This window comes from Canis lupus, chromosome 6 (assembly GCF_048164855.1).
Source record: "Canis lupus baileyi chromosome 6, mCanLup2.hap1, whole genome shotgun sequence".
Lineage (NCBI taxonomy): Eukaryota > Metazoa > Chordata > Mammalia > Carnivora > Canidae > Canis > Canis lupus.
This window is the reverse complement of record NC_132843.1, coordinates 37,170,459-37,183,916: the sequence shown is the minus strand read 5'-3', so window position 1 is coordinate 37,183,916 and position 13,458 is coordinate 37,170,459. Positions and strand designations below refer to the sequence as shown.

The 13,458-nt window shown below is 38.5% G+C and overlaps 1 protein-coding gene across 1 annotated transcript in view; it reads left to right on the top strand.

The window, feature by feature from the left end:
- Positions 1 to 11,404, top strand: part of SKOR2 (SKI family transcriptional corepressor 2) — a 52,380-nt gene extending 40,976 nt beyond the window's left edge. Inside the window, exon 8 of the mRNA XM_072828473.1 lies at positions 11,349 to 11,404. The gene's annotated coding sequence lies outside the window, so the exon portion shown is untranslated. The remainder of the gene's footprint in view (positions 1 to 11,348) is intronic.
- Positions 11,405 to 13,458: the final 2,054 nt, after the last annotated feature.

The following is a 13,458-nucleotide window of genomic DNA, read 5'->3' as shown; positions in this document are numbered from 1 at the left end:
CTAAAACCGGATGTGATTGGGTGATCCGAGCTGCCCTATGGAAACAGACAGGACATCCATCTAAAGTGTTGTATGGGGCTAAAAATAAAGCCACTCTTCAGAAGGACAAATAAAAATTCTTGGCTCCACAAAATGACAGCAGAAAAATGCTGTGCTCTTTTCTTTGACCATTTTATCATTTTAAAACTCCAAGGTCAAGCCAACTATTAGCTAATGAAGAATAAGGGCAATGCATATAAAATTCTCTATTTCAATTCCAGATGAAATCATAAGATCAGAAACAGCCATAGAAAATCAAAGCAGAAATCCAGTCCCAAACAATAAAGCATTTCCTATTGGGATAGACATTGCAGACAGATGCTTTTGGTCCTTAGGACGCCTGAGTAATTGCTCATCTATTTGCCACAGGCAAGGAGAATGGGACATCACATCCCACTTTCCTTAGATTGAGCAATGAGTGTAGCCTCAGCTCTGTAGAAAATAGAGGAGAATTCTCTCCTAGCTACAGGGAATATGACCAAGCAGATAGTATCTTTTTCATTTAAGGATAAGAGTTAAAACAGCCTTGGTCAGCAGTGAGGAGGGTCAGAAAAGAGGAATCCCACCAGCATGCTAAGAATGTGTAAGTACCTCATTTAATGAGGATGCTTCTGGTTGACTCCAGGCCAATGACAGAGCTCCTTTGTCTCTCTACACAGTTGAGGACACAAAGTTCAAGTCTGACCTCCTAACATGATTCCCCATACACAACTTACACAGTTTGTAATTACACATTCCTTCCTTTCATAGGAAGATGTGCACTGTACACTTCATGAGAGCAGGGGAAATGTTCATTTCAGTGCTCCACCACCTCTACACTGCTGAGCACAATCCCTGGCATGTAGTTACTACATAAAATATTTTTGTTGGTTAAGTGGATGTCATTTACTTTATTTGAGTCAATCCCAAAATCTGATTGTTTCACTGTTATCACTTTAAACTCAAGGAACATTGACATTTCATTTGGTTTCAAATGACCATATGTGGCAAATGTTAGTTACCATGCAACAGTATCCATTCCTGGTGGCAATGCACTTAGATAAAAGACTGCATCTCCCAGGCTTACTTGCAACTAGATGTAGCCATATGACTGTGTTCTGGCCAATAAGATGTAAGTAGAAATATGTGGCATTTTCAGGAATTCAATTCTAAAGAGTTTGACGTAGGCAATATTTCTCTTTTCCCTTCCCTTTCCTTCTTTCCCGGTGTCTGGAATATGGAGGGAGCCCCAGAAGCCATCTTGGGCCATGTGGTGACTTTGAAGATAGAAGCCATATGCTAGTATGCAACAGAAACATAATAGAAACCTGAGTCCCTAACAGCTGCTGAACCAGCGTTCTAACTCTGGACTGCCCACTTCCAAACTTCTTTTATTTTGGAGAGAAATAAAATTCTATCTTGTTTAAACCACTGTTATTTTAGATTTTCTGTTAACTCTGATTACAGAATCCTTTTCTCTATTTGGGAGCTCAGTGATCAGTTAACAGTAACACAACTTCTTATTAGTGTAACAACTTTCCAACGCATATTTATGCCAGTCATGCCATCTTACGTTCTCATTAGCCCTTTGCTTTGGCTAAGGGAGGTCAGTGGGTATGAAGGCTGGTTAGTTGCAGAGTTAAGCCTCAAATCTCCTTACTGCTATAGCCAGCTTTTCCTGCTCAATCTCTTGGCCTCACCATCAGAGCTGAACCAGTCTGTCACATCTCTGATACCCCCATTGCAATATAGATGGGTGAAGATGACAGAAGGGCTGGATGTGAACTTGATCTGCTCCCCAGAGTAGGACAGGAACTGGGTTGGAGAGGTACACTATCCAAAAGACCTCACAGGCTCTTGTGTGATGCAAGCAAAGCTGTGACCTGGTGTGTAGCTAGGACCACAAAGAGAATAGAGCTCAGCAGCACATATATCCCAGGAGCAGAAGGTAGTCAGTCATCATCATCCTTGATAGTGGATCCCTGCTGCTCACTTAGCATTCATGGTCACGTTCCAACCTTGGGCAAACATACCACAGAGAATAAATAGGGTGGCAAGAAGCAAGCCCAGTTGACTTGACTGGGGGATATGACAGTCAGAGAGGAATTTGACCCAGGAACCCATGTGGGCACTTGGTTCCCCTAATCAGAGGGCAGCAAGGCTACTTGGGAGATTGAGTAATTGCTCTGGGACCCCTAGACTGGGACCAGGAACCACTACACAGGACTAGAAGGGAGCTAAGACTTTCTAAATGCCTCTGGACTCCAGTCTTGATGTAGGCTCTGAAACAATGTTGTAGCTTCAGGAGGAAGAATGGAAAGACAGCTGGTCTTGAACTGAAAAAGAATCCAAAAAATACTAAGAGCTGAGAATACCTTGCTGCAAATGGCCACTTATTTCCACACCAGGCCTAATATACATATAATTTAGAAGTAATAAACTCAAGTTATCTAAAGTAAATAATCATTCTGAAAAGCCACGACTCTGTACCAAATTAGGAACTTCCCTGAAAGCATTGTTAACGTCTGGAGTTTTCAAACAATAAAATTCATTCTTCTCATCCAACTTTTACATCATCTCACTATTAAGGACAGTGGCTTCCTGGATAATTGTTAATGATTGTTTTCTTTATTATATTTTAGACCATTTAGCAAAGTTTATTGATTTATACTTCCTTGTAATTAGTTGTAGTGATTAAAATAGCTTTTATGGCCCTCTAGAGATTGACTTTTTAAAGAATCAACATTTACCCCAAATTGTGTGCTTTAAAACATGGTTAAATACTGTTTGAATTCAGTACTAAACCATCATTGGTGAAACTGTGATTTTATATGTAGTTGCTTTCTCATCCCTCTGCTCATATGGCACTATCATCCAATTACTTGGCAGCCAATAATAATAACAGCAGCCAACTTTCATTGAGTGATTACAATAAGCATAACATTGTACCAAGTGTCTTAACACATTATTTCATTTAATCCTCTCAAAAACCCTGTGAGGCAGAGACTATTTAACTATTTAATTGAAATCTGAGGAGTTAAGTCACTTAGCTGAGAAGTAGAAAATTAAGAATTCGAAACTTTGGCCACTATAACTTTAAAATCTCTGCTTTTAGCCACTGAACTCCAGTGCACATTGCCAGGGGAGCCAAGCAAGACCCTTTGCACACATGGGTAAACTGGCAGCCCCCTGAATGACATTTGAAGGATGCTGGAGACCTTTCTTAAACAAAAATACCTATCCTCACCAAATTCACTTGAAGCTGAAATTCGTCCATTGGCAAGATTCCTCTAACTAAGGTATTTTATGTTCCTGGAAATATAAGTACTCTAACACAGTGCTACTTTAAATGTGGTCTAAAGCTAAAACAATAAAAAGAAGAAAACATAAGAGTAAATCTTTATGACCTTGGGTTAGGCAATGGTGTCTTAAATACAGCACCAAAAGCGCAAGAGACAGAAAAAAAATAGATAAATTGGACTTCATAAACATTACAAACTTCAGTGCTACAGATACTATCAAGAATATGAAAAGACAGCCTATAGAATGGGAGAAAATATTTGTAAATTATATACCTGATAAGAGATTGTATCCAAAATATATAAAGAACTCTTACAACTCAATAATAAAAATACAACCTAAATAAGAAATGGGCAAAAGATTTGAACAGACATTTTTCCAGAGAAGATATACAAATGTCCAGTAAACATGTGAAAAGATGCTCAACATCATGAGTCATCAGGGAAATGCAAATCAAAATCAGTGAACCCACTTCACCTTACTTCAAAAACCATTTCATATCCACTAGGATGACTGTTTTCAAAAAGACAGACAGTTACAGATTTGGTAAAGATGTGAGATAAATTGGAACCCTTGTACATTGCTGTGGGAATATAACATGGTGCAGCCATCTTATATTTTCCAAACTATGGAAAACAGTTTGGCAGTTCCTTAAAAAAAATTAAACATAGAATTATCATGCCACTTATTAATTCTACTCCCAGAATATACTCAAAAGTATTGGAAACAGGTACTTATATATTTGCATATAACTGTTCATGCAGCACTATTTACAATAGTCAAAAGGTAGAAATGACTCATATGTCCATCAGTGAATGAATGGATAACCAAAATATGATATAAAATATTATTCAGTCATGAGAAGAAATGAAGTATTGACACATGCTACAACATGGATGAACCTTAAAAACATTATTCTAAGTAAAACAAGCCAGACATAAAAGGTCACAGAATGTATGATTCCATTTATGTGAAATTCTAGAATGGCAAATTCATAGAGATAGAAATCAGATCGATGGTTTTCACGGCCGGTGGGGGGACAGATTTTGTAGAAACTACTTAATGGGTACAGGTTTTCTTTGGAGTGATAAAAATATTTTGAAAGGAAATAGAGGTAATAGTGTCCCCAAATCGTGAGTGTGTTGAATAGCACTGAAATGTCCTTTGAAATGGTTAATTTTATGTTACAGGAATTTCACCTCAAAAAAAAAAAAAACCTTTTATAAATTTAACAAAAGATACGTAAGACGTTTCTAGTGAAAACCTCAAAATATTGTTGAAAGAAATTTAAAAGACTTAAAACACTTGAGAAATATCATGGGTTGGTAGATTCATTATTGTTAAGATATCAGTTTTCCGCAAATGTGTTTATAGGTTCAACACAATTTCAATCAAACTCCCAAAAAGACTTTTGGAAGAAACTGGCAAGATGACCCTGTAATTAAGCACAAGTACAAAGGACCTAGGATACCCAAGGCACTTTTTTTTTTTCTTTTTTTTTTTTTTTTTTTTTTTTTTTAGTGATAGTCACAGAGAGAGAGAGAGAGAGAGGCAGAGACACAGGCAGAGGGAGAAGCAGGCTCCATGCACCAGGAGCCTGATGTGGGACTCGATCCCGGGTCTCCAGGATTGCGCCCTGGGCCAAAGGCAGGCGCCAAACCGCTGCGCCACCCAAGGATCCCCCAAAGCACTTTTGAAAATGAAGAGCAAGTTTCCAGGAATTTATACTCCTTGATTTCAAAACTTACTATAAAGTCATAACAATCCTAACACTGTGTGGCACTGGCTTCATGTTTGGCAAACATCAGTGAAACTGAATACAGAGCCCAGACATAGACGAGACCTATATGGCCATTTGATATTTGACAAAGATGCCAAAGAAATGGTCAAAGGAAAGTCTCTTTAACAAAATGGTGCTGGAATAAATAATTCTATGTCCATATGAAAAAACAATTGATTTCAACCTCTACTTCACACCGTATACAAAATCTAATCTGAGACAGATGATAGACTGAAATGTAAAACTTGAAATCCTAAAAATTTCAGAGTAAAACATGGGAGAATATCTTCATGACCAGGAGGTAGGCAAAGATTTCTTATATGTACAAAGCAATAGTCACCAAAAAAAAAAAAAACAAAAAACAGAAAAAAAACAACCTGATAAATTAGACTTCATCAAAATTAGAAGTTTGTGCTCATCATAACACCAGTTAAAAAATGACGTGCAAACCACAAACTGGGAGAAAACATAGGCAAACATATATCTGACAAAGAATTTGTATCTAGCCTATATAAAGGACTCCTTCATCTTATTAAAATAAGAAGCAATCCGACTTAGGGATGCCTGGGTGGCTCAGTGGTTGAGCGTCTGCCTTCGGCTCAAGGCGTGATCTCTCATGAATGAATGAATAAAATCTTAAAAAAAAAAAAAACTCAGCACAAAAAAAAAAACTCAACAAAAGAATAGACTTAAAAAAAAAGAATTGAGTGGACTTGTCATAAAAGAAAAGATACAGATTATCAATAAACATATGAAAAAGTGACTAACCCCATTTGTCATCAGGAGATAAGTTAAAACCCCAATGAGATACTACTGGTACCCTCTAGAATGACTAAATTTAAAGGACTGACGAATCCCTACACTGACAAAGTTTTTTTGTTTTGTTTTGTTTTTTTAAGATTTACTTATTTATTCAAGAGAAACACAGAGAGAAAGAAAGGCAGTGACCAGGCAGAGGGAGAGGGAGAAGCAGGCTCCATGCAGGAAGCCTGACATGGGACTCGATCCTGGGTCTCCAGGATCATGCCCTGGGCTGAAGGCGGCGCTAAACCCCTACACTGACAAAGTTGTAGAGTGACTAAAACTCCTATGTTGTTGTTAGGAATATAGGGTGGGGGTAGCCCCGGTGGTTCAACAGTTTAGCGCCTGCCTTCGGCCCAGGGTGTGATCCTGGAGACCAAGGATCAAGTCCCACATCAGGCTCCCTTTATGGAGCCTGCTTCACCCTCTGCCTGTGTCTCTGCCTCTCTCTTTCTGTGCCTCTTATAAATAAGTAAATAAAATCTTTAAAAAAAAAAAAAAAAGGAATACAGGATGGTATAAATTCTTTAGGAAGAGGTCTGGAAATTTCAAGCCTAAGCCAGAGTCCCCAGAAAGGGAAATTTAAGAACAGCAATCACGAGAAGGCAACTAGGCTTTTGACAAAATATAGTGTGCCTCAACTTACCTTTTAAAAAGGCAGAAGAGCCAGGCATAAAAAAGAGGGAGCAGCAGACCCACTGCTGGGCTGGAAACACTATTTGATCATTTCCCAACTTCCATTCCTGCCTTTGTGAATCCACTTCTGTGATGCTCATGGATCCTTGTGAGGCTTGGATGCAGAGAGATTTCAGGGTTTCTTTGTTTTTTGCTTTTAAAGATTTTATTTATTTATTCATGAAAGACACACACACAGAGAGAGGCAGAGACACAGGCAGAGGGAGAAGCAGGCTCCATGCAGGGAGCCCAACATGGGACTCGATCCCAGGACCCCGGGATCACGCCCTGAGCCAAATGCAGATAGATGCTCAACCACTGAGCCACCCAGGTGCCTCCAAGATTTTTAGTTTTATTCTTGCTATATATGTTGGTTAGCCAACTTCCATTGCCTGAAGTAACTTGAACAGGCCTCTGCAAACTATACCAAACCTGTAAACAAATGCTTAACCCATTGGCTGTGTTTCTTTTATATAGTCTCATTTTTACTTACGTCTGTGCCTAAAGATATAAAAGACATTTTCTGTATTCTCTGCTCAAGAAAAAGTATGTTTTGGGGGAAAAAACTACATGGTTTTTCCATCTCTTAGAAAAACAAAAGTTGTTCCATCATATGACAGGTTTTTAGAACTCTCACAGTCCCCAAATCCTTAAGTCCCCATAAACAGTCCCCAAATCCTTAAGTCCCCATAAGCAGACTTCCTGGTATACTTTGATCTCCCCTTCCTCCCAAACCCCCGCCACAGTCGCCACGACCTTTCCTTCTTGTATAAAATGGATTCAACCAAGATTAATAAGATAATACTTGTAAAAGACATCTTTTCTTTAATAAGCTACATAAATAACAACAGGCATAAGAAAGTCCCTTGGGATGCTACTTAATTCTCCAAACTCCTGGGAGGTTTTCTTACTTGAATAACAAGGAAGGAAAAATCTTGAAAACAACAGATGTAGGCATATCATCTTCTGGAACAGAACCTTTAATTCTTCACTCCCAATAAGCCAAGGCTAGTTGACCTTTATAGCTACTACAGCACCAAATTAATTGGGGAAAGTGTTTCTACACAGATGAAGACTCAAAAACTAATACTAGAAAAATCAGTATGAGCTAAGGTTTTGTACCACCACTTTCATCTTGCAAATTTTTGATGCTACCTGTTATCTACAAAATAAATCCCAAGTCCTACCTGTTGTTGAGGCTCCATACACTTTGGACCCAACTTACATCTGCCATCTCACAGCTGGACTCTCCCTACATTGGCCCATCATTGCTATCTTCTTGTCTTTGCTGGGTACAATCCCCACTTGGAAGGTCCTCCTTCCCTGTTTCTTCTTGCCTAATCTGTGTTTAACACTCAAGGTCCAGCAGCTCAAGTCCATCCCTTGCCCTAGCTCTCTAAACCCTTAGATTTTTCACCCTTCTCTAAATCCTATAAGGGTATGAGGTTTTCTGCATCAGTTGCTTGGCCCTTCTTATGTGTTGCCTTACGTTTCTCATTGCTCCTCTTTGTCTTATTGTGCGCCCTGTGAGACTGTAAACTCCTCAGGGCAGGAACATATCGCCCTAGTCCTGTGCTGCACTCCTCTTGGTTGGATAAGTGTTTCCTAATGCAGACGACTTGGATGTTTCAAATGCTCTAAACTTGCATACAGGGACACCTGGGTGCCCTCAGTGGCTGAGTGTCTGCTTTTGGCTCAGGTCGTGATCCCGGAGTTCTGGGATCGGGTCCCTGCATCAGGCTCCCCGCAGGGAGCCTGCTTCTCCCTCTGCCTGCGTTTCTGCCTCTCTCTGTGTGTCTTTCCTGAATAAATAAATAAAATCTTTGAAAAAACCCCAAAAACTTGCATACAAGTTTGTAGAGAACTTATGAGAACTTGGGGGAGATTCAATATATAGAAATGTGGCTAACTAAGCTCATCTGTGTTCTGAGCCACAGTTCATTCATTATCACTGCTCCTTCCCACTCCCCCACCTGTCCCCTTGAGAGTCTGTCCTCTTTATGTATATACACAACAGATGCTTCTTGAGTTTCTTAAACCTTCATATATTATGTAGCTTTGCTCCATATCCAAAGTAGGTTAACTACACTAATAACACCAGCAGATGACTCTGGTGGTAGTTGGTATGGTGCCTGTGGATTTAAGAATCCATGAACCTACCACAGTTTTTCTTGAACTCTTTTCTTCTCAAGCTGCTGCCTCCTTTCTCCTTCCTGTCACCATCGATTTATTTTTCTTAATTCTTCTTAGATTTATTTGTGCCCAGGACCTGGCTTCCGCCCTGAGAGATGGCCACATTTAACTTGACCTTTGTATCTGGATCATGAATTGGTTGTTTTGCATTTTATTTTGAGTCCTAAGTATATTTATCTCTTATTGAGAGAAAGGGGTGCTCCCCCCCCCCCCCGCCTCTCCCTGTATTTGTAGTTAAGGTAGATTAAGAAATGCTGCAGTAACAAATAAAATCCTGAAATCTCAGTTGGTCAGTGGCCTAACATTATGAAATTTTATTTCTTGATCATATCACAGTCCACCACAGTCCACAGGGGAAAGTTTTCATCTGTGCTGTGGCTCTGACAACTTTGAGATCTTTGGAGCTCTCCATTGGAACCAGTCTACCCGGTCAACTAACACTGGGGGAGAAAGATCAAACAGAAAATCCACTGTTTCCACACTGCCCTGGCTTGAAAATAAAATTCACATTCCATTGGCCAGAATTCAATTACACATTCCTAAATAAGGATAGGGAATCTGAAAAATGTAAATATCCTGTGTACCTAGGAAGGATTCAGCTGGATATTGCTCAGCACAGTCAATACCACATCTTCTCACTTCTATCTTCCAATGGATTCCTATGTTACTTATTACCTGAAATCTATTTCTATTTATTTTTTCTATAAGAGACTCTTCACAGAGCATAATGACTTCTTGGTTCTAATTTGGAAATCGGTGCTTTTAGGACTATGACATATCTCTCATCTTTGATTTTTTATTGCCTGCTTAGTTTAGTTCTGTCACTTCTTAGAACTGTTTTTTGTTGTTGTTGCTGGTGGTGGTGGTGGTGGTGGTGGTGGTGATGGTAGTTTTTGTTTTTTGTTTTTGTTAATCCATTGCTGGAGTACATCACCAAAAGGATGTTTGAAATGTACCTCCTTTGAAGTATACATTTCTTGAAGACAGGGCATCTGTTGTGCTTATTGTTATATGTCTACTGCCTAAAATAAAGCCGAAAGAGGTACATGGTACATATGTGTTAACTAGGTAAGAACTTTTTGAGAGTTTTGCATGTTTAAAAGTCTTTATAAAAAATAATTTTGGGCGGCTCCTGGGTGGCTTAGTTGGTTAGGTGTTCAACTCTTGATTTCGGCTCAGGTCATGATCTCAGTGTTGTGAGATTGAGCCCCTTGTTGATTCTCTCCCCCTCTGCCCCACCCCCCTCTCTTAAAAAATAAAACAAAATAAATAACAATAATAATTTTGTTTGAGACCCCTGGGTAGCTCAGTCAGTGAAACATCTGATTCTTGATCTCAGCTCAGGTCTTGATCTCAAGGTCATGAAATTCAGCCCCTGCACTGGGCTCCATGCTGGGTGTGGAGCCTACTTTAATAACAAATATATAATAATAATAATAATAATTTTGTTTAATAAGTGTTAGTTTTGGGGCATCTGGGTGGCTCAGTCGGTGAAGCGTCTACCTTTGGCTCAGGTCATGATCTCAGGATTCTGGATTGAGCCCCACTTGGGACTCCCTGCTCAGTGGTGAACCTGCTTCTCCCTCTGCCTCTCCCCCTGCTTGTGCTCTCTCTCTCTCTCTCTCTCATCAAATAAATAAATAAATAACATCTTTTTTTAAAAGTTAGTTTTTCCCTTATCTTTAAAATCTTTATTTTACCCTCACCATTAATAGCTAGTTGGATTGGGCAGCCCTGGTGGCGCAGCGGTTTAGCGCCGCCTGCAGCCCAGGGCGTGATCCTGGAGACCCTGGATCAAGTCTCACATCAGGCTCTCTGTATGATGCCTGCTTCTCCCTCTGCCTGTGTCTCTGCCTCTCTCTCTCTCTGTCTCTATGAATAAATAAATAAAATATTTTAAAAAAATAGATAGTTGGATTGGCTATAGAATTTTAGGCCTAAAATTCTTTTCTTTTGAAACCTTGGAAGAAGTGCACTGCTGTCTTCCATATTTAGTGCTAATCGACTTATTTCTTTATAGGTAACAGTTTTCCTCCCTTGAAGTTTTTAGAATCTTTAATAGGATTTTAAATTTAAGGCGTAATAAGGTTTTGAAATTTCATGATGATGGGTCCAGCTAATGCTTTTTTTTTTTATGTATTTATTTAGTGAGTTAAGTTTTTACCATTTAACCTGCTATGTACCCAGTAAGTCTTTAGTCTTTTCAGTTTGACCACTCATGTACTTTTCATCTCTGGTAATTTTTATTTATATTATTTCCTGTCCTGTATTTCTATCTTTATGAAACTCTCATTTTCCCTATGCTTTCTATATTTCTATACCTGTCTCATACTCTTATCTCTGTTTTTTTTTTTTTTCCCTTTATATTCTTGGATAGTCCCTCAACTTTATCTTCCAGTGAAACTTTTTGGAGGGATATCATGGTGAATTTTCAGAATTCATTCTTTTTCTCTGATTGTTCCTTCTGCACAGAAATATCTGAAAATGATTATTTTAAATGCCGTTAAATCACTTTTATTATCACCAATTAGCATTTTTTCTTTTTTGAATAAAGTATAATTAATATATATTGTTATATTAGTTTCAGGTATACAGTCTTCTTTTTTTTTTTCTGAATTCTCTCTGCCCCCATCTGAGGTAAGTTTCACTGAGTTTTTCATATTAGTCTTTCCTTTTCATCTTGCTAGTTTTTGCCATGTGTCCAGATTGCCTGTTTGTATTTAATAATAATAAACTTGAATGGATATTTATATAATTGGTGTGTGGAGAAATATCTAACTGGAAGCTCTGAGTACTTGGAAAAGTTTGAAATCAGCAGCTTAGCTGTAGATTGAACTAGTAGGGAACCAGTAGTCAAGCTAACAGCCTCCCAAACACCAAAAGAACAGCCCTACTCTAAGCAGCAACACGCACATTAGAATCCTTAACTCTTCTCAGGTATTTTCATTTCCTAAAAATAAAGTCCCTTCAGTCTTGCCCAGGGGCAAATGCAGACTGGTTGCTATGTTGTCCAAGCACTTTGGGAGTCAGGGCTGGGAAAGCTAAGTACCGCATATAAAGATCATCAGTCAACCCATCTGTTCTCAGTCTTGCTTCTCCTTCTGGATCTCTATTGCACCTCCAACTCTGAATCAGGAGATTTTGTAAAACTCTTCAGGAGAACGACTTCCACCCCTCCACTATGACCTCTTCGTGGTTCGTTCTGGACTACAGGTTCATCCTCTGAGTGTCATCCATCAATATGCTTCCTTTTTTTTTTCTTATTTTCCACACATTGTTGAAATGTCTTATGTTCCTCTACATCTTTACTATTAGAAATGCCTTTCCCTTTTTCATTTGTAATGTAATGGAGTCTCAGGAAGTAGTGACGAGAAAAACATGCACTTGATGTGCCTTCTTGAACTAGAAGCAAAGCATATATATTTTAAAGGCCCCCAGGTGATTATGATCAGACAAGTTTGGGAGACACTGTCCTAAACTATTTTTTATCTTTACTTTCCCTTTATTTTAAGCACTGAGCGTTCATGGCTTTGTGACTCCTTGCATTCTATGCTTCGATTTTCCTACTAGTTGATCATTTTCATCAGAGCAGGAGCATGTCTGATTATTCTTTGCGCTTAGCCTACTGTGCTTCACCCAACCCCTGAACAATGAAGGCATGGCTTAGAAGTTCAATACATTCTCCTTGAGTAACAGAATGAGCAAATGCATAGGTGAGCGAAGGAATGATACAAGTTTGAGTTTCTCTAGTTTCCTATCCTGCTTTTATTTACTCAGTGGTGGTTTTTGTTGGTGGTGGGTTTTTTTTTTTTAATAGAACTAGTCAGCTATACGTAGCCATTCAGAATTAATTCCCTTTAAAAATAGATACAGTGAGTCACTTTTATTTTTTAAGGAAACTTTCCATTTCCAAGAGCCCTATTTCCAGAAACACTTTATAATGCACAAGCTTTCAGCTTGCAAATGGTTTCATTTGAGTCTCATACCAGGAATAGCTTGTATGAATCCATAAACATGAATGAGGCTCTTCTTGTGGGATTTTCCTATTTTAGCCCAATGCTTACCTCAAATAGAACCCATTTAGTTGAATTCTGCTGCCATAAACCCATTTAAACTCAAGATTGCTATTGTAAATAACAAGATTAAAAGCAAACATATCTCAGTCACCATTGATTCATATCTCAGACAGATGATAAAATAAATATATCTACTAAAATATAGTAGGACAAAAACGTCAAAAACCAATAATCCATTTTTATCATTCTTCAAGGTGAGTCTAAATTTTTGATAAATAGCATACATAATCCTTACCTTAATGAACTAGTTTTTAATGAACACAGGAATAGAAACACTGAGATTTAAAAATAGGAGTGGAAAGAGAGCAGCCAGCACATTTATTATAGACTTATTCTAAGATCTGACTTGCAAACATTTTTCTTCTTTTCCACATACCTGATATTTTCCATTGAGTGTGTGAAAAGTTTTAGTCAGTTTCAATAGTGACTATTTTCTTCAATCAAGTGTTTTCATTTTGTTACAGATGATTCCGGTATTGCGCGTAATATTTAAATCAGCCAGGACCATGAGGATACAATCAGCAAAATTCAGAATGTGAGAAGTTCTACAAGAAAAATGACCCAGTTCTCTCAACAAATAAATTACATCCTTACTAAACTTTGAAAGAGTACTTG